The following is a 24,296-nucleotide window of genomic DNA, read 5'->3' on the forward strand; positions in this document are numbered from 1 at the left end:
TCTGTCATATATATCTTCAGCAACCTGAACAAAGGCCATTCATCTCTTTGAACCTGAATTTCCCTATTATTACAATTGGGCAATAGTCCTTCCCTGCCCTACCAGTACATTGATAATATTCACACGCTGCAGACTGAAGAAGTCAAGTGCTGAATCAATGAAGACTGTGCAAGTGCTTAAGAAAATTAAAGTACTTTGTATGTTTAGAATTACTCCCCCAGTCCCCCCTACATAAAAAGAAGGTACACCTTGAATGCTTTACACTGCAGTTGAAATGGCTAATACCCCACAGGACACTCTTTTCATTGCCCCAAATAGTTCTATTCTGAAAAGCCTCTTCTCAAATGAAATAGCATCAAGTTAATGTTTTCCATTTAATTGTTGATAGTTACATACAGTATTTAAAATTGAATCCCTCAGAAAAACAATAGAGCTATATGATGTCATACAATAAAATATAAAGAGTCATATAAAAGAGTACGTTGATGCTCTTTCATTTTATGCAGACATGCACCAGTGAACCTGGATTCTGTGCTGCCAGTTTTGAGAGGACAAACTCTGATATTTTGAGTGTTTATCATGCACTCCCTGAAAATATTCTGTATTCAGAGTGTTTATATGCAATTATATGCAGAAACTGCAACACCAAAATTGCTGATTCACCAAGAAACAAAAACAAAAGAAAGCAAGGTAGGTGGAAATATAAACAGTAGTAGACATGAACAGCTTGGACATAAAGCTGAAGTTCTACCACAGGTTTCCAGACCAGATTGATCACTGTAGCACATATGATGCAAGTCCCTAGTACAACAGTCCTCCAGCTGGCAGTGGCTACCAGCTCAGAGTCTGGTTTTTGAGTCTATATGATAAAATTTACCTACTGCTGATCAGTGTTTTTCTGAACCGTCTTGTCACATCTGTGCTGCTAATTGTGTGACTCTTTTTGGTGGCCCATTTCCAAATCTACTGCATTAAAATGCCTTAATTTACAATGGAACAAGATAACAAGCCAGTATAGGATCATGTAGTTAATGTAGTCTCACTAGCACTTGCTCATATTACAAGAAATTTAAGAGACTTTATTCTAGGTTGTAAAAACATGGTAGGCAGATTACTCTTCCTTTTAAAATGCATTTAAAGAAAGGCCACAAGTAGACTGAAAAGCTAGCTCTATTTTACAGATAGATATTGGTATTACTTAAAAACTTGTGTAAAAATATTTTAAATAAATTATGTTTCTAATTAATTGCAGTCAAATAAGCCTCTCAGGCCAAAAATGAAATAGAGCTGCCAAAGTTTTCATAGGCATCCCCACTCACCATGAAACACTTGGGTTTTCACACTTGCTGACCTCCTGCTGCTCTACCTCCCTACAGGTGCCCAGACACCCCTGAAAATGAGGCTGCATTTATCTACGTAGGTGGATATGAATCTACTCACTCTGCTGGTGCACCTGAGTTAAAGTACTCATGGCTCCTTCATTACCTACTGAACACATAATATTGCAGTTTCTTACTGGTACAAAATATCTCCAAAGAGGGAAAGATCATGATCTATAAAAATCCTAAAATGGAACTTAGAGAATAATGGTAGCTTTGGTACACTGATACTAAAGAGTATATGAAAATACATGAATGTTTCCTTTGTGTAGTCAGAAAATCAGAGCCATCGTCCTCCAGAAAGTACCAGTTGTCAGTTGGTTTAGATCCTGTAGGAATAAACTGAAATTCTTCTATCCATTTCTACAGAAAATGTTAACGTTTTTAAAATGTTCCAGCTAACTTAACATGTGTGACTTAGCTGTTTCTCTTCCACAAACCTCATTCTCTGAGTGTCAAGAAACACATCTCAACCTTCAGAACCAGCAAGCTCCAACAACAGCCCAGCCACAAGCTCTTTTCACATCTGCCTGCTTCCTTTCATCTAATGACATAAAGTGCTTGGTCAGCTCTGGCTGTTCTATAGAACTGGAGCAAGGCTTGGATATAAATTGATCCATGGAACAGAACACCTCTTCGATGAGGACAGGCTGAGAGAGCTGGGGCTGTTCAGCCTGGAGAAGAGAAGGCTGCGAGGTGATGTGGTTGATGCCCCATCCCTGGAGACTTTCAAGGCAAGGTTGGATAAGGCCCTGGGCAGCCTGATCTAGCTGTGGTGTCCCTGATCATTGCAGGGGAGCTGGACTAGGTGGCCCTCAGAGGTCTCTTCCAACTCTAAGGATTCTGTGATTCTATGATTCTAAATATGCTCTCAGCTACCAGATATTGTGTTAAAACAACTGAAAAATGACGGAGTGAAGTCTTCTTCAGTGAAGACTGACATTGTGAAACAGTAAAAATTATTTCACACTTATCATAGAATCATAGAATGGCCTGGGTTGAAAAAGACCTCAAAGATCATCTAGTCTCAACATCCCTGCTAAGTGCAGGGTCGCCAACCACTAGACTAGGCTGCCCAGAGGCATGTCCAGCCTGGCCTTGAATGCCTCCAGGGACGGGGCATCCACAATCTCCCTGGGCAACCTGTTCCAGTGCGTCACCACCCTCTTTGTGAAAAACTTCCTCCTAATATCTAACCTACATCTCCCCTGTCTCAGTTTAAAACCATTCCCCCTTGTCCTATCGCTATCCACCCTCGTGAACAATTGTTCCCCCTCCTGTTTATATGCTCCCTTCAAGTATTGGAAGGCCACAATGAGGTCTCCCTGGAGCCTTCTCTTCTCCAAACTAAACAAGCCCAGTTTCCTCAACCTTTCTTCATAGGAGAGGTGCTCCAGCCCTCCTAATGGATATACAGCTGATCTAAACATAGTAGAAGTGACTTTTTTTCTTGTATTTAAAATGAAATATTCTTCACCATCAGTTTTGTCAGAACTTACTGGCACGTGGGACAAGGCAGCTGCTGGAGATACAAGACTTGATTAAGGGAGCAAAAGCAAAGTAAATCCATGAAGGTATTCTGTTGAAAACTGTATTGGACGTTTGAAAATTCAGGAGAGCCATGGGGTGATGGAAATGCTGGCAGTGGTTGTGTTTTAGAGCCAGATCATACCAGGATATTGGATAGTGTTTAAGGAAAAGAAATGGGTCAGTGGTTAATCCTACAGAAAGATCCATGTGAGGTTAAGATCTGGAATAAATGTGTGAAAAACTATTATCCAATAACTTGTTCTCCCAGGCAACAGTGAGGAAATCCTACAAAATTTCCCTTTCTTATGTACTGAGACCATAGTGTCTATGTCAACTCTAGCATTGCATGAAGTACGTGTGATACTGACATTTGTTTACTTGCTGTTAGCCAAATCCCACACATTGACAACAATAGGATCTATTTATACAATTTAGAAATCTTTCCCTGCAGACACCCAAGATACCAAATGAAACTGTTTGAAAAGTATAGCTATATGTGTATAGTTTCAATAACCAAAACTGGCCTTACTTGATTAAAAACACTTAGGTTGTGCAATCATTTGGCTTGGTTGCTTTTGAAATACAAGATGCTGAACTACATGATGGGAAGAATTATTTTAAGCTCTTATTTGTCAAATCAAGGGACATCTTTTGCTGTTACAAGAGCACCTTCTACTGCCTGGGTAATGGCATTGTGTTAGAAATGCTCAATCTTACAAAGACCAGTCTATTAGAACACTAAGTCTCACTAGAGCCTCCCTAAGACATTTTGAGGAATGATCTCATGCACTGTGTGGCAAAGGAAATTATGTAGATTTCAGACTCAAATTTGCACTTTTAGAAACAAAGATTCTTAGAGCTTAAATTCAAAATCTCATAGGTTTTCATGCTATACTCTGATCCGTATGGATGCTTTTTCCCAGTTCGAATATATCATGGATTGTACTTATGTTGAATTTCTTGGTGCTGTTTCAGCTCATAAAGTATGGCTGTTTGTCCTATTTCCAACTTGCTGGGGTGGAGAAGCACATAGCTCAAAACCACCTATTAATAAAGCAGCATTTTTAATTACAATATGTTTCTAATATTTACACATATGAATTTTATGTTCCCAAGGAACAACAGTGTCCTGTCAATCTGTGCACTAAATGTTGTTTATAACTATCAGATAAACTTTGCCATTACAGATTCATCAGCCAGGGAATACTGGAGCTTTTTCTCATTTTCTTCTCTCTCTTTTTTTTTTTTTTTTTTAATCCTGTGTCTTCTTGATAAATCTGCCCAAGTAAATACTGAGAAACCTCATCTAAAAGTCTTTTTCAGAGGAAAAATAACCATTCAAAAGCTGTATGTTAACTAGTACATTAAAAAACTGAATTGCAGTGTGACACCAGAAAGAAACCCTGACCCTTATAAACCCCATGAACACTAAAAGTGATGGTTCAGCAATTTAATGCAAAATAATAGTCTACAGAAATCATCCATTATATCACTCAGTGGTGAGTCTTTTATGTTCTGCAGAAGATTTGTGCACTTCATGCTACTTCCAGCGTTTCCATGAATCTGTTACATTTTTTCAGTAACATCAAGAACAGCTGCCACTAAAAAGTGTACTGTAGGCACTTGTGCTAACAGTTGGCACCCTCACTGTTCCCCCAATCACCAAATGATTGTCATTAGGTAAAAAAGAGGCTGTGTCCTCTTTAAAATCTGTTCAAGCTTTCTACTTCACCTCCTAACTCCAATCTCATCCTGGTGTATTTCCATTCCTCCATTTAACATCCCCTCTGCAAAGTCGCACAGAAAGCAGTTTTCCTCAGTTACACCCACAGTGCACTTGTAATCAGTTTCTTCAGTGTCTCCTCCCTCACTCATGCAAGAGATCTCAGGTAAGGCTGGTTTCATCCCCCAGGATGACTTTGTAAGTCTGTGTCTTTATGGATCTTCTCAATTTCAACACTCAGTTTCGGAAGTCCCCACTTAAGACAACCTATGCTTCTTTTACAGATAGTTTTAAGGAATCTTGAGAAACCTCATGCAGAACTGTGTTCAAATTGTTCCTAAGTCAGAAATACTTTGCAAAAAATAGCGTGCATGAAAACCTTAAAACTAGCATACACGGCCACCGGCAAATAAACAAAGAAAAGAGATTTTTGATCTCTTTAATACCAGCTTGGGACTGGTAATGTAGTAATACTGCATGACTCTGGTTTTAATCTGTAATCTTTGAGGTTAAGGCTCTCAGGAGCTGTTCTACTAATATTGTCTTTAATGATGTGTATAACCATTTAGAGGATATTGAAGCATTCAATTAGGATGCAATAAGATAGCCTTGTTTATATATTACTGCTATTGCTCTATTGCACAACACTGACCCGGAGTACCTAAGCACTAAATGAGAAGACTGATGAGGTATTTTTCAGAGATGAATACTCAGCAGAAATCTTAGCACCTCATTTTTGCATAATATTTTCCCTGATCAAAATTCATCCCAGATTAGCTTTTCTCCCTTTTCTAAGAGTGTCTGGATTATGTCAAATGATTGCAGTTAGGCTAATTCTGCTCTTGTGTGAGGGAATTCATTTTGACATCATGATAGACTTGGCATCATTTTGGGGTACATACCAACGGGGACAGGTGGAATTTCAATAATAACTCTTGTCTCCGTGGTTGTGTTATAAGTCCAACCTGTGGAATCCAAGAAGATGAAGCAAAAGTGTGCTGAGGTAAATGTATTTTATAGAGATTGAACTTTTTTTATTGAGTATGTTCCTTAAATCTCATAAGCAACTTTACTTTACCCACTTGTTGGGTTGTGAATCATACAGAACAGTGATTAGTTTTGTAATACCTAATTTTATGCCACCTTGTCAAATTATTTTGTAAGGGTCTGGATTTAACAAGAATTTTGTAGTACTTTTTTTTTTGGAATAAAAAATTGAAGGAATTATTGCAGATTGCTTATTTCTTTACAGTGAACTACAGTATAAAGCTACTTACACTACACTTAAAATATTTCCTCCATATGCTCTTAATAAGCAGTACCGCTATGCCACACTGGTATGGAATGGATGAGAGTGACCATCTGAGGCCATTTCTCACACAAAGGGAAATGGCTGAATAATTTAATTATTCAACGTCTGCTGCAATTAGCCAAGATGTAACATAGCCATATAATTACTCCAAATATAGACTTTTTGAGACTTTTTGAGACTTTGATGAGTTTGGCTGGCTGTTTATAAAAATAGTTTCACTCCTCCTCCCACCAGCAGTGTAGCAATAAGAGCTCTTGTCTGCTCCACTCAGTCTATTTTTGCCCCTGTGTGTTTGTGCATTGTGTGTTGACAACTGTAGCATGTTTGTACTACAAACTGTACTTTGAATGAGGGCTTAAATCTGTTCAAGTTTCCTAATGTGAAAAGAATGTTGGCATAGCTAGAGAGAAAAAGAATCCATTTTAAAAATCTTCAAGCATTAAGAAAGAAACTTTTTTCCTCCACAATGAATGTGATTTGAATAGAACAGAAGGACTAATTGTTTTTCTCTTGTTCTGGCACATATGTTGTGAATTGGGTGTGACCATATTTGACTGCAGCATCTATTCAAATTAGTAGCAAGCAATTAAGCATTAATAGTTTTATTTGGGAAGGAATTTTTCTATAGCTCTTGCTGTAGCTTTTAACACGTATTCCTTGAGTAAAACAGTGTTCAGTGATTTTTGATTAAAAGGTACCCCACAACATCTTTCCTTCCAAATTGGAGAAATACCAGTTTGATGGATGGATTGTTTGATGGACGGACTGTTTGATGGACAAGGAACTGGCTGCAGGATCGAGTCCAGAGAGTGGTGGTCAGTGGCTCAATGTCTGGATGGAGATCAGTGATGTGTGGTGTCCCCAGGGGTCGGTGCTGGGACCGATACTCTATAGTATCTTCATCAGTTATACCAACAATGAGGTTGAGTGCACCCTCAGCAAGTTTGCAGATGACACTAAGCTGTGTGGTGTGGTCATCATGCCCAAGGGATGGGATTCCATCCAAAGAGACCCAGACAGGCTCAAGCAGTGGGCCCAGGAGAATCTCATGAGGTTCAACAAGCCTTATACCTGGGTCAAAGCAACCCCCACAACCAATACAAGCTTGGGGGCAAAAGGATTGAGCGCAGCCCTGCCAAAAAAAGACCTGGGAGTACTGGTGGATGGCAAGCTGGACATGAACCAGTAATGTGATGTTGCAGTCCAGAAAGCCAACCGCATCCTGGGCTGCATCAAAAGAAGCATGGCCAGCAGATCAAGGGAGGTGATCCTGCTCCTCTGCATTGCACTGGTGAGGCCTCACCTGGAATACTGCATCCAGATGTGGAGTCCTCAGTACAAGAGAGACATAGACCTGATGGAGCACATCCAGAGGAGGGCCACAAAAATGATCCAAAGGATGGATCACCTCTCCTACGAAGACAGGCTGAGAGAGCTGGGGCTGTTGGGTTTGGAAAAGAGAAGGCTCCAAGGTGACCTGAGAGTGGCCTTTCAGTATCTACAGGGGAGCTACAGGAAAGAAGGGGACAGACTCTTTAGCAGCGTCTGTGATGATAGGAAAAGGGGAAATGGTTTCAAACTAAAAGAGGGTAGATTTTGGTTGGATATAAGGAAAAAGTCTTTTACGGCAAGAGTAGTGAGACGCTAGAACAGGTTGCCCAGAGATGTGGTGGAAGCCTTGTCCCTGAAGACATTCAAGGCTAGGTTGGACCAGGCTCTGAGCAACCTGATCTATCCATGGATGTTCCTGTTCATTGAAGAGGAGTTGGACTAGATGTCCTTTAAAAGTCCCTTTCATCTTAAAGGATTAGATGATTATATATATATCTATTTGAAATCCTTAACACACAATGCAAAGGTAGGCAACACAAGTGACAGACACAATGACAATCTTCCATTGCAAGCAGTAATCTTCTTTCTTGGTGACTTTGGTGGAAACAACAAGGAGACACAGGCTTAATCTGAAATGGAAGCTATTCAGGGTAGGCATTTTGAAAAGTGCTGTCAAATTTTAAGGAAAATGTTGAAGTGTAATAGATTGCTTAGAAAATTACAGAGTCCACATCACCAGTATATCTAAGGACGCACCACAAAGGAATCTGTCAAGAATGACCTTGGTGCTGTTGATCCTGTGGTATATAGCATCAGCCACTTAATTCTCTCAGGTGAATGGAAGTGGAAATTATGGTATATTTAAGTATATTTTATATTTCGTCACAAGAAAATGAGTCTGAGAAGACGCCTGTACAGGCCTTAATGCTATAGACCTGTCCAAGACTGTATCAAGTGCTTCAGCTCTGGATGCCCTCAGCATTATGTGCAGCCCTCTCTTTAACTTCTCCCTCTGCCCTTCATGGCTCCTGTGCACTTGCATTTGCAGGCCCAAATCAAAGAATCATAGAATTGTAGAATCACAGAAACATAGAATCATAAAAGGGTTTGGGTTGGAAGGGGCCTCAAAGTCCACCCAGCCCCAACTCCTGCCGTGGGCAGGGCTGCCCCCCACCAGCTCAGGCTGCCCAGGGCCCCATCCAACCTGGCCTTGAGCACCTCCAGGGATGGGGCACCACAGCTTCTCTGGGCAGCCTGTGCCAGCACCTCAGCGCCCTCCGAGGAAAGAATTTCTTCCTAGCATCTAACCTAAATCTCCCCTCTTCTAGTTTAAAGCTATTCCCCCTTGTCCTCTCACTATCAGACCATGTAAAAAGGCTGTCCCCCTCTGTCTTGTAAGCTCCCTTCAAGTACTGGAAGGCCTTGACGAGGTCTCCCCAGAGCCTTCTGTTCTCCAAGCTAGACAAGTCCAGCTCCCTCAGCCTTTCTTTATAAGAGAGGTGCTCCAGCTCTCTGATAATCTTCATGTCCTCCTCTGGACCCACTCCATCAGCTCCAAGACTTTCCTGTGCTGAGGGCCCTAGGCCTGGACACATTACTCCAGATGGAGCGTTGCGAAGACAGAGAAGAGGGGGACAATCATCTGCCTCATCCTGCTTGCATCTGGTGATACAGTCCAGGACACTGCTGACCTTCCAGGCTGTAAGAGAATATGCTGTCCAGCTGTCCAGAGAAAGATCAAAGCTACCCTTCCCTGTGCCAGAGCTGCAATGATCCTCCTCTCCTGCCAGCAGAAGCGGAAGGCTGGTTTAGGTATTCACACCCATCCCACCACCGCAGTAGAGGAGACAGCATGGCAAGACCCAGAGCCCTACAGCCTGCAACAGCCCATCAGCCCAAAAAAGCAAGGGAAGGCATGACCCATTCTTGCAGCCAGACTTGAGATATGTAGCACTTCCCCAGAACAGTAAGCCAAAGGTCACAACTTCTCCATAATCCTCAAGCAATCCTTTCCTACCCACTCCATCACTTTAACAGCAGATGAGTACAAAACGTACAAAAAGCAGTATGTTCTTGTACTCACGGTACCCCCATCAAAGACTGTCATTCTGCTGCTGAGGATCTTCCAGTTCAGTTTCACCTACAGTGACGCCTATTCACACAAATTAAAGCCACTCCATAAGTTGGATCAGTGCATGGTAAACTGGAGGCAATCAGATCATTGAAAACACACTACAGTTCCAAAATAAACTGCTAGTGTAGAAGCAGCCTTGACATACAGATGGGAGGTGAGAGTCTCTTTTATTCCTTTGAATCTTGTTTCCTGACATATTTTTGCTTTTTCTTTAGGTGAATTCCTCACAGCAAAACACATTCAACAAGATGATAATGAGGATAATATGAAATTATCTGCGCTGTTTGGTGCAGGTTCTCAGAAGCAGTAACATGTCACCACTAAAAATGAAGAAAAATATCAACATGAAGATCTTTAGACAAACTACTGTTAGCACAAGATTAGCCATTACTTTTATGGCAGGTTTGGGGCAACTTACGTATATATCTCTCTATAGAGAGAGATGTATAGATATACGTAGATATATGTAGATATATATACATATTTATTTATATATACACACTTTCTTCTTCCTTTAAATTTCTTCTCTCCATATACTTTGCATTGTTCAATTTAACTACACTAAAATAAAATTAAGGTTGCAAAGCAAGCATTCAAAAGTTTAGGAATATAAAATCTAAGTTCATCTAGGCAATAATAATTTGATGCCCTCTTCCTAAGTATTGTATGTTCATTGTCCAGTTGCATGAACATTTAGTGTATTTCTCATGGGAAACTGTTTTGTTAATCTATTAAAATACGGTTCTGCCATCTTCTGCATCTTCTTCATTAAATGTATTTTTTAATGAAAAACATCAGATTGTTGCCATAAATACATAACTGTGCAAAACAATTCTTTAACTGGGGCTTTGAGCAACCTGGTCTAGTGGGAGGTGTCCCTGCCAATAGCAGGGGAGTTGGAACTAGATAATCTTAAAGGTCCCTTCCAAACCAAAACAGTCTATGATTTTATGATAAGTAGGATTTTGCAAGGACCTTGGAAAATCTCGTTTGACACCGAGCTACTTCTGTCACTACTAAATGTACGCATGTTTTATGTATTTAGTACTGCTGCATGTGCATTTTCTTAGTAAGTTCAGTCTCCCTGGAAAAAAAAAAAAAAGTAAAAATCTGCATCTTAGCTTGTAATCCAATATGTGCATCAAGATGCTTCCTAGATTGCAATGGTGTTGCAATCTGTTTGAGGAGGAGTGTGCCTATTCCTGCTTTCATTTATTCACTTCTCCTTTTTTGAAGCCAGGGTGGCTGGCCCCTGGAAATCTTCACCTTTTTGTTCCTGGTTTATGGCAACCAGCTGCCACCTACTTCACTCAACAGCATCCACCACTGGCCTCAGAAATCAATTAGTGAGCAGAATCCACCTCTTTTTCTAAGCATCTTTCTACTGACTGAAAATTTTTATCTTTACTTCATCTGGTCACAGCATTTGCAGAAAAACTCTGTCAGTTCTCTTCCTTCTTCCCTCTACTGCAAGGAGCTTCATTGGCACTAAAACCAGACTTTTGACTCACTTCTGAAGTCCTTCTCACTTTATCTCAGTAAAGCTTCCTAGATCTGGAGAAAAGTCAAATGGTTTTCAATTGTATATTACAAAAACATAGAAGGGAAACAATAAAATGTTGACTTTTTAAAAGAGTTTTCCTTGTGTTGGTTATAGGGTTTTTTTTGTCTTGTTTTGTGTTGTTTCTTTTTTATACAGCTTATGTTGCATGCAAATAGTTCAAAGGGAGGATTTACAAAGTTATATATAGCGTGTGAATAAATATGACTCTTCCTCTTCACATTAAAGTATGCTTTGGCCATAACAACAGTCCTTATAAAGTCACTGTATTCTGATGTGTGTGCTTCTCTTAGGAAAATCACTCCTTTGCTTGGTCAGTCTGCATCTGCAGAGAGCCAGATATTACAGTAGAAATGAAACATTTACTAGATAGTCTATTTCCGTTCCTGTTGTTTGGTTTGTGGGGGGTTTTGTTTTTTTGGATGGCTTTTTTTGACTCTCAGACTGGCAGAACTGCGAATGCTGGGAAGACATTGAAATCAATTGTTTACGGAGGAAAAAATAAAAGTCTTCCTAGTTGGTTAAAATATTGCTGTATTCCACAGCTTCTCAACTAGTTTTCTTTAGCTGAAACACTGCTGGAAGGCACTGCAGAGCCTAGTTAGGTAGAAAACCAAAATGAGAACATAAAAAGAATGGAAGACATTATCATATGATTTGCAGTTCCAAGCTGAAAATGATCCTGTCTGCTTCACAAAACCACTTACTAAAATACCACAGAAACACAGAATTTAGGAGTTGGAAGGGACCTCTGGAGATCACTGAGCCCAAACCATTGAAAAAGCAGTTCCCTACAGCAGGTTGCACAGGTAGGCATCCAGACAGGTCTTAAATATCTGCAGAGAAAGAGGCTCCACAACCTCTCTGTTCAAGCCTGTTCAAGTGCTCTGTCACTTTGACAGTAAAGTTCTTCCTTGTATTAGTATGGAACTTCCTGTGATACAGTTTCTGCCCATTGCCCCTTGTTCTACAGTTGCTTGCCACCAAAAAGAGTCCGCCCCAACGACTCGACTCCCACACTTTAAATGCTTATAAACAGCTATGAGATTTCCTCTCAGCCTTCTCTTCTTCAGACTGAAGTGTCTCAGCCTTTCCTTATTAGAGAGATGCTCCAGGCCCTTAATCATCTTTGTCACCCTCCTCTGGACTCTTTGTAGGAAATCCCTGTCTTTTTTGAGCTAGGGAGCCCAGAACTGGACACAGTGTTTCAGAAGTGGCCTGACCAGGGCAGAGTAGAGGAGGAGGATCACCTCCCTGGATCCTCTGGCCATGCCCCCTTTTAAACCACCCCAGGATGCCACTGGCCTTCTGGGCCACAAGGGCCCACTGCTGAGTCATGGCCAGCCTGCTGTCCACCAGGACCTCCAGGTCCTTCTCCGCAGAGCTCCTCTCCAGCAGGTCAGCCCCTTACCTGTACTGATGGAGTTACTCCTCCCCAGGTGTAGGAATCTGCAGTTGCTCTTGTTGAACCTCATAAGGTTCCTCTCCACCCAACTCTCCAGCTTGTCCAGGTTTCACTGAATGGCAGCACAGCCTTCTGGTGTGTTAGCCACTCCTCCCAGCTTTGCATCATCAGCAAACTTGCTGAGGATGCACCTGTCCCTTCATCCAGGTCACTGAGGAAAATATTGAACAAGACTGGACCCAGCACCAACTCCTGGGGAACACTGCTAGTTACAGGCCTTCAGCCAGCCACTGCACCACTGATCAAAACCCTCTGAGCTCTGCAGTCAGCCAGTTCTCAGTCCACCTCACTGTCCACTTATCTATCCCGCACTTTCTCAGCTTCATTACAAGGATGTTGTGGGAGACAGAGTCAAATACCTTGCCAAAGACAAGTTACACAATATGCACTGCTATCCCTCCATCTACCCACCTGGTGATGACATCATAGAAGGCTACCAGGTTGGTAATCATAGAATCATTAAGACTGGAAAAAATGTCTAAGGTCATCTAGTCCCACCACGCAGCTTAGAGCTACGAGGCTACTTACCCAACTTGCTTCCTCATGCCAGCAGCAGCTCACCGGTGGGTCTAGCAAACAATGGAGCCTACAGGTGGTGTACTCACACCAGGCCCCATCACATCACCCTCACTATAAGAATAGCCAGTTCATTCTCTGAAAGAAAAGGAAGCATGGGTAGATCAAAATCTAATAGGAAGAGTTTCAACATCAATATTTATTTCTTCAATTTCAGTCAAAATAATGATTTCTGATTTTGCTTTCTTCTTTGTTCTTCCTGAACTGCCCATTTAAGAAGCTCTAGAAAGGAGTATTGTATCACTTATCTTTCTTACTCTTTGCTATTAAGCCTGTAACTCTGATGATGCTCTTAGCACTAGGAAAGGCAGTTCAGCTTTTCATGCTGTCATTAGGAAAATATCCTTAGCACAGAAAGAAAAAAACTAGTCTTCAGAAATGTACACTGCTCACTACTATCAGCAATAACTAGAAAAAAAATCTCATCTTCTAATTTTAACTCCACATACAGATATTTGTAAGGACTTATGCAAATCCCTCTGCCTCAAAATCTCCACCTGTAGCTAATTACAGGAGTTAACTATCTGACAGGTGGACAAGGAAAAATAATTCAGGAGTAAAAACCTGCGTTCCTCCTCACTCATTTTATAAATTTATAAATGCATTGTTCTGATTTCCACCATTGCCAGTGAAAGAAGAATGAGCGGTACTCTAAAGAATTACATCAAAGCAAAACATTGTGTTTGGCTTTTAAACACAAAGTTGATAGCTGTTTTAGAAATGCCTGAACTAGACAGCCAATGCCAAATACTCCATTTTTCAAATTCTGCAATATTCCTTCTTAATTGCAGTAAGATTCATACAGAGAAAATAGCACACAATGAAAGTAAGGCTGTTATTAATACTTTTGACCAAGGTCATATGATTTGCCGTTCTGCTTTTTAAAAGTTTGGAAGCTGCTTTTGCTTTGTTTTCTGTTGTGGGAGTTCTGTGAGTGAAGTACGACTTATATATTTGCCACAGTTCCTGAGGTTTAGACATGGGCCATATAAGTAATAACAATCAAGGTGCAGTGAATTTCCTGAGGATTAATGACTGACTGGGAGGAGATGAAGGTCAGCAGCACAGCCAAGGATCATTAACTCAAGCTGGTCATTAATCTCTAAAATATACCTCATGCCAAGGTCGGTATTATTATTTTAAGCTGCAAATGAAAAAAACATGGCCATATGGACTTTTATTTGATAGTTTTAACTGTAATGTCTAGCATATTTAAAAAATAATAATAATTATATTCAGGAGAATTATACTAGCTAATCAGACCACCAGCCCATCCTTCAGTATTTGATTAGTTTTGCTTTATTTAATGTATGTACTGGACTATGACAGGCAGAAAGGATTTATAACATTTTTTCCATGTACGGTGGTTGCAGACCTGTCAGATAGTGAGCTTGTTTGTGTATTTATTTATATATTTTGATCTCCATCCCAAATTTTATCTCCTAGAGCTTATAAACATCTCTCATAAAACATTTGTTTGATTGAACATTTAACTCTATTAGAGTTTTGAAAGTGATGTTTCAAAAAATCATTTTAAAGTGAGTGTATTATAGAGGGTGTCAGTAATTTAGGGAACATTTACTTCAAGACGTGCAGTAAACTCTTTAGGTGAAAAATGTAATGGCAATTTTTATTTCTGACCATTATTCACAATTGTATTTATGGTAGCCTAACATTTAAATTCACATAGGCATTAATCTTTTTTGTAGACACTCATCCAATTTTTATGTCTGTACACATCTGGTGGGCTTCAAAGTCTTTAAACTCTCCCTGATTGGGAAGGATGCAGCCATCAGCTCTGGTGATGTACTCAGTGGCATCCTTCAAGAGGGCAGACTTCTCCAGACTTTCTGGAAATCACTCTCCAAAAAGTAAATAGTGCCAATTCTTGTCTCCAGGCTCCATAGATACCCTTGGAGACTGAAAGTCCACAAAATCCACAATCCTGGCATATTCCAATTTACTACTGAGATAGGTGAGAGTTGAAGAAAGCAGGTGAAGACTCAGATGCAAAAATATTTTGATCTTTCTAAAGCAAATAACTTTTTCCCTGTTTCAACATCGAGCTTACCTTGTGTTTTAAAATGTTTCCTCTTGCTAGAACATTTGTCCCATAAGCGCCTTTTCAGTTTCTCAGTCTTTACAGTTTGAAGTCTCCACTTTTATTTCTCTCTTTTCTGCTGAAAGAAACAAAATGGGTCTTTTGAGTTCAGTTCCCCAAGTTTACAAGAAACAATGCAATAGATGCAGATCTGCAGAGCTTTGACTCAATTTGGAATAGACCACAAAATGCTTTCTGACATTTATTACAAACATTAGCCCCACAATGAAAGACGAAAGTCTGTGTGTAATGTGCTACACAAAGACAGCAGGAGCGACAAGGATCGGTTGCAACCATTTTTCTTGCTTGGCTACATCCTGTTTCCAGATGAGGTCAATGAGCAGTGCTTTAGAGCATGGCTCACCAACCAGGCACCTTAAGGATTTTAATACAATTCTAAATCACCTCATTTATTCATACTGACATATGTTATGTCTCTACTTGTAACATATTTTTAGCATTTCCTTTAAAATATATTAACAGGTGTGCATGTGAAAAAAAAAATGGACAGCTTAAGGAGATTGTTTTTGCTGGACAAAGCTTCAGTTTGAGTGTAGTCCAATGAAAATGTTACACTACGTAGCCTTACAAGCCAAAAAAAAAAAAAAAGTCCCCACATCTCTCATTCTGATTGCAGATCAGGCCACTCAAACAGAAAGAAGTTAATTTGCAGGCTCCTTTCCACAAAATATTTATTTTCTTCTTTCTGTCATGTTTTTTTGCATATTCTTCTCATATTGCATAAAAATCCAGGAAATGTACTTAAATAAATGTAATGTTAAATAAAAGCCTGACAAACTCATGAAATACAGAATCATGTCATAATTTATGAAGTGCTAGCAGATGTTTGTTGCTAGAGAAAGTTGTTGCAAACATGGAGACCCATCCATAGTCCTTGGCATTGAGTTAGAATAGTTTGGCGGCAATATTGTATTGATTGTATATTGATATTGTATATGATTCACATAATAGTGAACTATTATGAATGCCTTCACTGTGAGCCAAACTCTGCTATTCTTTTTTTACTAAACAATGTATGACTTCACAAATGATTCTACTAAAATAGTCTTACATGAATAACTATGACTAGAATTTTTACAATGTATACTCATCAATTATCTACAATATATACAGCTATAGAGAAAATATATAAATAGGTTGCTCCAAAAGTAATGTCTCTTTTTATTTCCATGGAAACAACAACAAAGATCACAATAACACTATTTGATAGAGCAAATTCTGATGCAAAACACTCTTTTTCAACATAGTCACTACCATTAGCTATGTATTTTTGCCACTGATGAACAAAAGCCTGCATGCTGTGCTCATAAAAATTTGCACCAGTGGAGGTGACCCACTGTTTCATAGCTGCTATGACGGTGTCATTGCTAGGAAAATGTTCCCCTTGCAGTCCATCTTCCATTGTCCCAAACAGATGGAAATCAGAAGGCACCAAATCTGGATTATATGGTGAATGTAGTAGGACAGTTCAGCCAAGATGGGCAATGTGCTCCATGACTTCAGACTGGTATGGGGCCTGGTGTTATCATGTTGCACGAGAAAGGCTGTCCTCTTCTCTGGCCTGACTCTGGAAGTTTGAGCCTTCAGCTTAGCCAGTATCACAATATAGCAGTCAGAGTTGGTGGTTTGTCCAAATCCAAAAGGATCAAACCTTTCCTATCTGAAAAGACAGCGCACATCGGTTTACCCACTGAGAGCGGTGTCCTGAACTTTTTCTTCAATGAGGAATTCACATGTTGCCACTCCATGTGCGGCCGTTTTGACTCTGACACAATATCTCGTCACTGGTAATGATGCGATCCAGGAAACTGTCACCTTTAGCCTCATATTGGTTCAATACGTTCTGCCAAACTTGTATACAGTGTTCTTTGTGTTCCTGTGTGAACATCTGTGGGATCTACCTGGCACAAACTCTGCGATATTCCAACGCTGCCACCATCGTTTCCAATGCACTGAAGCTGATATTCAGCTCTGTACACTGCTCCTCTGCTGCCATCTGTTGCACAGCAACAAAACGCAATGGAATATTGGTGGGAAGGTTCAACCTCTACTGCCATACCTCCAACATCCACCTCAGACACTGTGGGCCAACATAATAAAATAGGAGGCATTATTTTCAGAGCAGCCCTCATATTTTGCACATTAGTGTCTTTTTCCTATAGGCTGCCAAGATGTTTCATTTACATAGCACTCAAAATCTTTCCTCTGACATGCCTTATGAGATGTACCAAGCTGTATCAACACCCACCACATTGGTAGACAGCTGCCTAACATCCCCCCTTTTGAACCATGAGTATTAGTAATGGAGTCATTATGAAAGACATTTCAAGACTGTTTTGAAACAAAAATCCTTTTTAATATTTCTTTATTAGATTTTCATATTAAAATACACACAGGGAAAACTGCCACCCAAAATGTAATTACATGCAGATTATGTTTAGTTTCATAACAGTCACACTGGTTATCTGAACACATTAGCATTGCCCAGAAAATAATACGGATAAGACTGTGCTGGCAAAATGTTCCTAATGTATCCAAACAAAAAGATAAAAAGAGACATAATATTTGGAAGCGCAAGAATCACCGCCTGTTAATCTAAGATCAGCATCAGTGTAATCATTATCAGCAGTGTCAGCCAGGAGAAGGTACATAGAATCTTCTACACGGTGAGTGTTTTCACTGCCATTTTTGCAAGGACGTTGTATAATAAACAATTCCCAAGCAAGTTTTCAGATGACAGCAAACTGGGAGGACCAGTTCTGTTCTGGAGGGTTGAGAAGCAATGGACACAGGTTGAAATATGTGCTTCAAAGTGGTTATAAAGAAAAATGCTCTCACCATGAGGAGAGTCAGGCAGCGGAGTGGGTTGCCAGTGAGGCTGTCCAGGCTCCATCTTCACAGGGCTTCAGAACTGCCTGGCGAACACACCGAGTAGCTTGGTCTGATGCCAGAGCTGGGCTTGCTTGGGGCAAGAGACGGAGCTAGAGACCTCCCGAGGCCCTTTCCATCTGGATCACTCTTTTGTCCTGTAATTAGATCAACAGAAACAGCAAGATTAAAAAATACCAAGTCAAACTTTCTCACAATGCTTGGATGTTTTTAGGATAACTAAGAATAAAGAAGGTAAAAGAATAATTAGGAATTAGATTCTTATATTAGAATATAAGAATAATTCAGGTAAAAGTGAATCACTTTGATTAGTGAGTTTCTCCCTATATTTCTGGTATAACACGCTTCAGTAAGTCAATAGAAAATTGCATTTTTTACTACAAACATCTCTCAGCAGTCACTGCTCATGTAGAATAAAAGCATTAGAATTAAAACCAAGTGCATAATGTTTTAATAACCTGGCTGTTTAATATAACCTACTCTAAATGACCATTTGTGAATGGCTGCATCTCTTGAAGGATTAGTGTCTTAAACGGACAGTTTCTTAATTAAATTGCTTCTTCAGGCCATTAGTTTTGTGCACATATTTTGAAAATTAGCTCTATTATTTCATTCTATACCATGAAAAAACATACTTCTTACTTGTGAGTTTTATGGATTCCTGAGAACTTGTTTAACATTTCAATTTCTTCAGTTCATGCAATGCATTTTCAACATTCAGCTTTGTAAGTTTCGATCACATTTTATTCTTATTCTTCCCTTCTCTAGCATCCTAATCTATTCTTCAGAAATTGGTTTTTAGATTACCATGACTACTACTGACAGACTAACCTGGAGGCTAACTAGCTCATGTCTAACTCATGTTACTTTTTAACCTTTTTTAAAAGCACTTCCATTCTTCAATAATAGTCAAGAAGGAATATGAGCATTTTGCCATACGACTGCATATTATTTTCATGCTTTCTCTCAATTCTCCAGAGATCTCGGAGACAAAATAAGAAAGCAATGTCAACACTAGCCGTCATGATCAAGCACCTCACTATTTGGCAGACAGGAACTAAGTGAATCCTGCTGGTGTGTTTGTTAGAAACCAGTGATACAAAACACCTTTAGTCATATTTTCCTTTCAAAACTAACAGTCTAAAATGGCAAGAAAATGAGGAAATGCCCAGAAAATAGTTGAAGGAGCCAATCTGCCTTCAGGTACGTTGTTGTAGTTTCTTGTGGAGATCAGACATCATTCCTAACCTCTAAAGGAGGCAATCATGGTAACTCAAGTTATAAAAGCTTCAATACAGCTCTGCTGCTTGAGGTGCTATATATTAAGATGTAATGTCAAAAGACTTGATCATTTGTGGCTTAAAAATCCCAAGTCTCTTTTTTTGCATTAGCAGTAGGTTTTTCCTTGGTTTCTGGCCCAAATCCAGTTAAAATAATTATATATGACTACTTAACTAAATCTTCTCTTTCTGCTCAGCTGAATACGATATTACTCATTTTCTTTCCCGAAGTGTTGAAATACTTCTGTACACTATTAAAATGTTTCTTGCCTTTTCCCTGAGGTAACTGCATTTCATTGATGAGTGATGCAATTCCTTCAATATAATAGCTTGTAATTGGTTTGTAAAGTTTAGTATGCACTCTGGGATCTTTCCAAGAAGGGATACAAACAAGTATCCATCACTCTTACTCTACGATGTGTCATCTCTGGACCTCTTCTTAGCAGGTTTAGAAATTCCATAGCTGTGATTAAACATTACCATGCCAGTGTATTGAAGCAATGTCATGATGTAAGGGCAAGAATTTTCATCAGTCAGTAGGGAAGTAGGGAAGTGAACAAAGATTCAAACTATTCGCTGTAAAAGAAAGAGAAATGTGTAAAAAACAGCATTGACTCATGTGACAGTATCTGTGGAGAATGTGGAGTGGGAAAGATTTGTTGGTGCAGACTTTTACAAGCACGGCATGCAGGCCGCTGGTGAATTCACCACATCATTGCTGGTGAAAATGCACAACTAATGTTGAAAAACAGTGTTTTGTAGCCAAGAATTTGCTCAGTTAAATATTGTTATTGTGCTGTTTTTATCAGTTGTAGTTTCCATGGAAATAAATAGCAGGCATTAGTTTCAGAGTGAGCTATGTGCAATTAGAAAGGTAAATGTAATTGGGAAACCTGACATTTGGAAAAAAAAGAAATAGCTAATGACTAGAAATGTGTAACATCCAACTGTTCTTCACACGAGTAATTGCAAAGTTCTTCACTCAATGCTTAAGAAAGCAGTAAAAATATTATAGTACTTGTATAATCAAAGATGTTACAACTTTGTGACTTTTGACTACATTGCTTCAGGTGTGTCAAGGAAAATAAACTTTCATGACTGGCCAGGGAATCATGTAATATAATTGAACAAAGGAGACACAAAAGCAGGTCTGTAACTAAACCTCACTACTCTGAAATGACAAGCTTTGATAATTACAAGAGTAATTGATTCAAATAAACTATGGACTGAATTTGAGTATGTGAATGTGGAAGGGTCTGAATTGCTTCAAGTCAAAACGGCTGAAAATATTTGATGATGGTTAAAGGGGAAGCACGGAATGAATGTATGCAGGAGTATGCTTCAGATCTAATTGGTTAAATAACTGTCTCAAGCAAGATATTACTACGCAGAGTGTCAAAACAAGAGAAACAAGATTGATCAGTAAGAAACCTATGCCTCAGAAGCTAGAAAATACAATGTAAAGTGAGAATTGTTAAAATCATTTGAACCGTTTTTAATGAAGATATTAAAACATAAAGCAAAATTTTTGTACGCGTGTTGAGAAAACACAAGAAGGAAAGAAGGAAGAACTCTGTACCACTAAGCTGGGTTAGTGATTAAAAACAGACAGATGATGATTTTGGCCATGATGGCAACAGCGGTACATCTCACTACATTACTGCAGCATCTGTCTCCATTTCTAAAATAGAAAAATGAAACACAGTGCATTTACTTAGACTCCCATGGAGCTTTTGATGTGGTGTTATGTTGAAAACTATATACTACGCTGGGGATGTTGGCATTGGCAGAGGAAACATGAGGTGAACAAGGAACTGAATACAGATGATACAGCCATACATCATATTGAAAAGGGAGAGTATCAAGTTAAAAGTAAGACACTAAAGCTGACTTTCTTAAAGATCGCTCTTGGGGCTGAAATTACTTAATGTTTTTATTGTTGTCATTGCCATCACTCTGATGACATATGTAGTCAAGAGACATCATCACACAGAGGGAGCAAGATGACTAGAACATGAACAACAGACACTCAAAGTGGATTAGTAAAACAACAAAACTCTACAGAATTCCCACTTTATAATCAGTTATCTAGAAACTATTGAGGAAAAACTTAGGAAAAACAGACGAGCTCAAAATGGTAAAACCCACTTTTGCAAGCAAAATGCAAATATGATATTGGGGTATCCTAGAAGGGATGAAGTAGCCACTGTACTTTGTCAAACAGCACTGAAGGATTACCCTTAGTGGAATACTTTGTACAAGTGACATGCAGGGTTAAGTCAGACTTGAATCCTTATGCAAAATCTGAAAATATGGTAAGGGAAATGAAGAGAACAGAAACTTCTTATTTAGTCAAGCAGAACAAAGGCTGATGAGAGCCTTTTTTTGTCTACAAATAAAAGTCAAACAAAAACTGTGAACTGTTTAAGCTGACACAGCTGCCAGAAGAATAAGTGAGTATAAAGCCTATCACCACCACATTAACACTGGGAACTGCAAGGTTACCATTAGAGCACTGAAGTGTTTGGAATGAAGTGCCTTTCATTAGAAATACTAACAGTTCAGAAACCTAGCTCCTTTAATGAACATATTTGTTCACTTTAAGAAATATATTGTAAGAAGTAGTTGCCTGCTGGATTCCATAGATAGAGAGATTTCTTCCAGCCTACTCTTTGCAGGACTGACTTTGCAGTGTTCTTGCTGGCTCTGCTTTTTCACATGCATAGGAACAGGGACATTCACAGGTCCAGCACAGGCCTACATCTTGTCCGAGACATGGAGAGCCAGAAGTTGCCATGGAATGTTTGAGAAGTTTATGACCGAGACCACTGAGGGCTGACAGGCAGCTAGGAAGGTATGGGTTAAGCATCGCTGTGTGTGAGAGAGAACCAGCACCAAACTCCAAGTGGGACAGGGCCACGCAGCTCAGTTAGGGTAAACAAATGGCTATGATCTTTGTCAAGAATAATTTTTCATCTCTGTAAAGCTCGGTTTAATAGCATGGCACAGGCACCATTGAAAATGGGAATATTAACTTTCCAACAATTTCCCCAAATTGAAATAGAATCTGTTTTGGCAAAAACAGTACAGCTGTCAACCAAGAAAAACATTTTAGGTAGTTATATAAGCAATAAAAATAAATGTTTTATAAAATTCACCCAGAAGGACTTATAAGTATTAAAACAAACAATAATAATTAACCAGATTTCATGAACTATGGAACAGCCAAAACCAACAACTTGTACAGCTGAAGATGGTGAAGTCATTTCTTCTACTGCAGTCCAAAGCCTGACCACCTGTGGAGATTTTAAAAATATATCCCAAGAATTAATTTTCCTAATATGGACAGAGAGGAAAACTCCCTCTCTTAACATGATTTCGCTTTACCAAAGTAATGGAATTTTATGCAAACTTAATATGTTTTATAAGTACTTGTTTCTCTGGTGTAGAAGCAAACTGCTAGGAAGATGGATGAAATTAAGGAGTCTCCAATGAATGTCCTCTTGCATTAAAAACCCTGGTGCCATCTCCAGTCAGGCTCCTACTCAGTACTGCTCCCTGAAGCAGCTTATCTTTCTCAATTGATGAAGATAATATAGGAAGAGGTTCTAACAGAATTATCACAGTTTTCAACTGTAATAATTCTTCTGTGCATCAGTCAAGGTACTTCCAAAAAAGGAAACTATTAGTACCTTCCCACAGAGTGAGATCTCATTTAGGCTCTATGCAGATACCATGCTGAAAGACTGAGTAATTCACCAGAATAAATTCAGGACAGAGCAGGATTAGCAGGTAAATTAGAAGGAAACAACTGTTAATTTTGTTGGCAAAATAAAGGTTGAGATCGGTTATGACAATACTTTTAAATACACTTGATGGAATAAATTAAGGGAAAACAATGTTTTAAATTAAAAGGTAATATTTGTGTAAAATCTAGTCCAGGAATAAATTTACTCTGGAAATTGAAATTGTCCAAATGAAGTTTCTAGAACTGTTTTACATGCTACACAGTGGTGCAAGGAGCCTCTGGTTATTGATTTCTGGATATCTGATTGCATTGACGTACCTCAAAAGGATGGGGTAAAAGAGTTTACCAGCTGGCCATACTGGCTTGCATGTATTTCTGGTATATTAATTATGACACCCCCTAATTTCTGTTGGCTACCTGAAAAAGCATTGGTTTTGTGACTAGAGTAGGGAGCTGATTTTACTGGAAATGTTGAAGGTGGGTCACAGACAAAGGCAGATGTAAGGCAGCCAGCACTAACACTAAAACATTAGCCAAGTCTTCCTGATGCCTCACTGGCGGGCCCGTGTCAAACCAGTGGAAGAGGCACACCTCAATCCTTAAAAGTCCTTAATTCAACAAAGATTAATCCATCAAAATGCATTCTTTTGTTACTTTTCCAAGAACCGATATGTTTTGAAATGATTATAAAAATGCTGATTCTAGCCTCTTCGTTAGCACCACCTGTCCCCTTCACTGATCTAGGTATCTGATCCACTTTCAGAACTTGAGGGTTTGCCACACGGACAAAGGGACACATGTCACGGTGACCAGAACTCTGACCCACCTCCCTCTATTTGGTACTGAAAGCAAACTGCTCCTCTCCTGAACTCTGCCCTGAAGCTGCCCTCTATTCCCAGTTTTGCAGGGCCTCACTTCTGTTTGAAATTGGGTGTTCATACAGCTGGACCTGAGGCTGCTGTCGAGAATCATGGGCAGATCCTTAGAGACCAATGCACATAAACACTGAGCGGCAACGTAAATCTTTCTGCTGTATTCTTCGCCGTGGAACTTCCACTTGGGGGCTTCACCAGTGCCTCCATAGATTGGCTTCCTGCTAATCGTGGTGCAAAGCTATTTCTCAGGCAGAGATTTGAGAAGCAGGAGACTTTCAAGGTGAGGCTGGATAAGACCCTGGACAACCTGACCCAGCGGTGGTGAACCTGATCATTGCAGGGGCGTTGGACTAGATGGCCACATGAGGTC

The 24,296-nt window shown here is 39.6% G+C and overlaps 2 long non-coding RNA genes across 5 annotated transcripts in view; one reads left to right on the top strand and one right to left on the bottom strand.

Moving 5' to 3' along the window:
* Window positions 1-12,088, top strand: part of LOC110402179 — a 52,066-nt gene extending 39,978 nt beyond the window's left edge. The window contains exon 5 of one of the 2 annotated variants that reach the window (XR_002440962.1): window positions 9,626-12,088. This is a non-coding gene — a long non-coding RNA (uncharacterized LOC110402179). Of the gene's footprint in view, window positions 1-1,376; window positions 2,434-9,625 lie in introns of those variants that run through there. The other variant, XR_002440961.1, reaches the window with a different exon arrangement.
* The window catches only part of LOC110402172, a 33,966-nt gene that overhangs the window by 7,490 nt on the left and 2,180 nt on the right, over window positions 1-24,296 (bottom strand). For 2 of the 3 annotated variants that reach the window (XR_002440955.1, XR_002440956.1), the window contains exons 2-5: window positions 17,973-18,160; window positions 15,084-15,189; window positions 12,965-13,090; window positions 5,535-5,597 (exon numbers count right to left, since the gene is read on the bottom strand). This is a non-coding gene — a long non-coding RNA (uncharacterized LOC110402172). Of the gene's footprint in view, window positions 1-5,534; window positions 5,598-12,964; window positions 13,091-15,083; window positions 15,193-17,972; window positions 18,161-24,296 lie in introns of all 3 variants that reach the window. The other variant, XR_002440957.1, reaches the window with a different exon arrangement.

This window comes from Numida meleagris, chromosome 1 (assembly GCF_002078875.1).
Source record: "Numida meleagris isolate 19003 breed g44 Domestic line chromosome 1, NumMel1.0, whole genome shotgun sequence".
NCBI lineage: Eukaryota > Metazoa > Chordata > Aves > Galliformes > Numididae > Numida > Numida meleagris.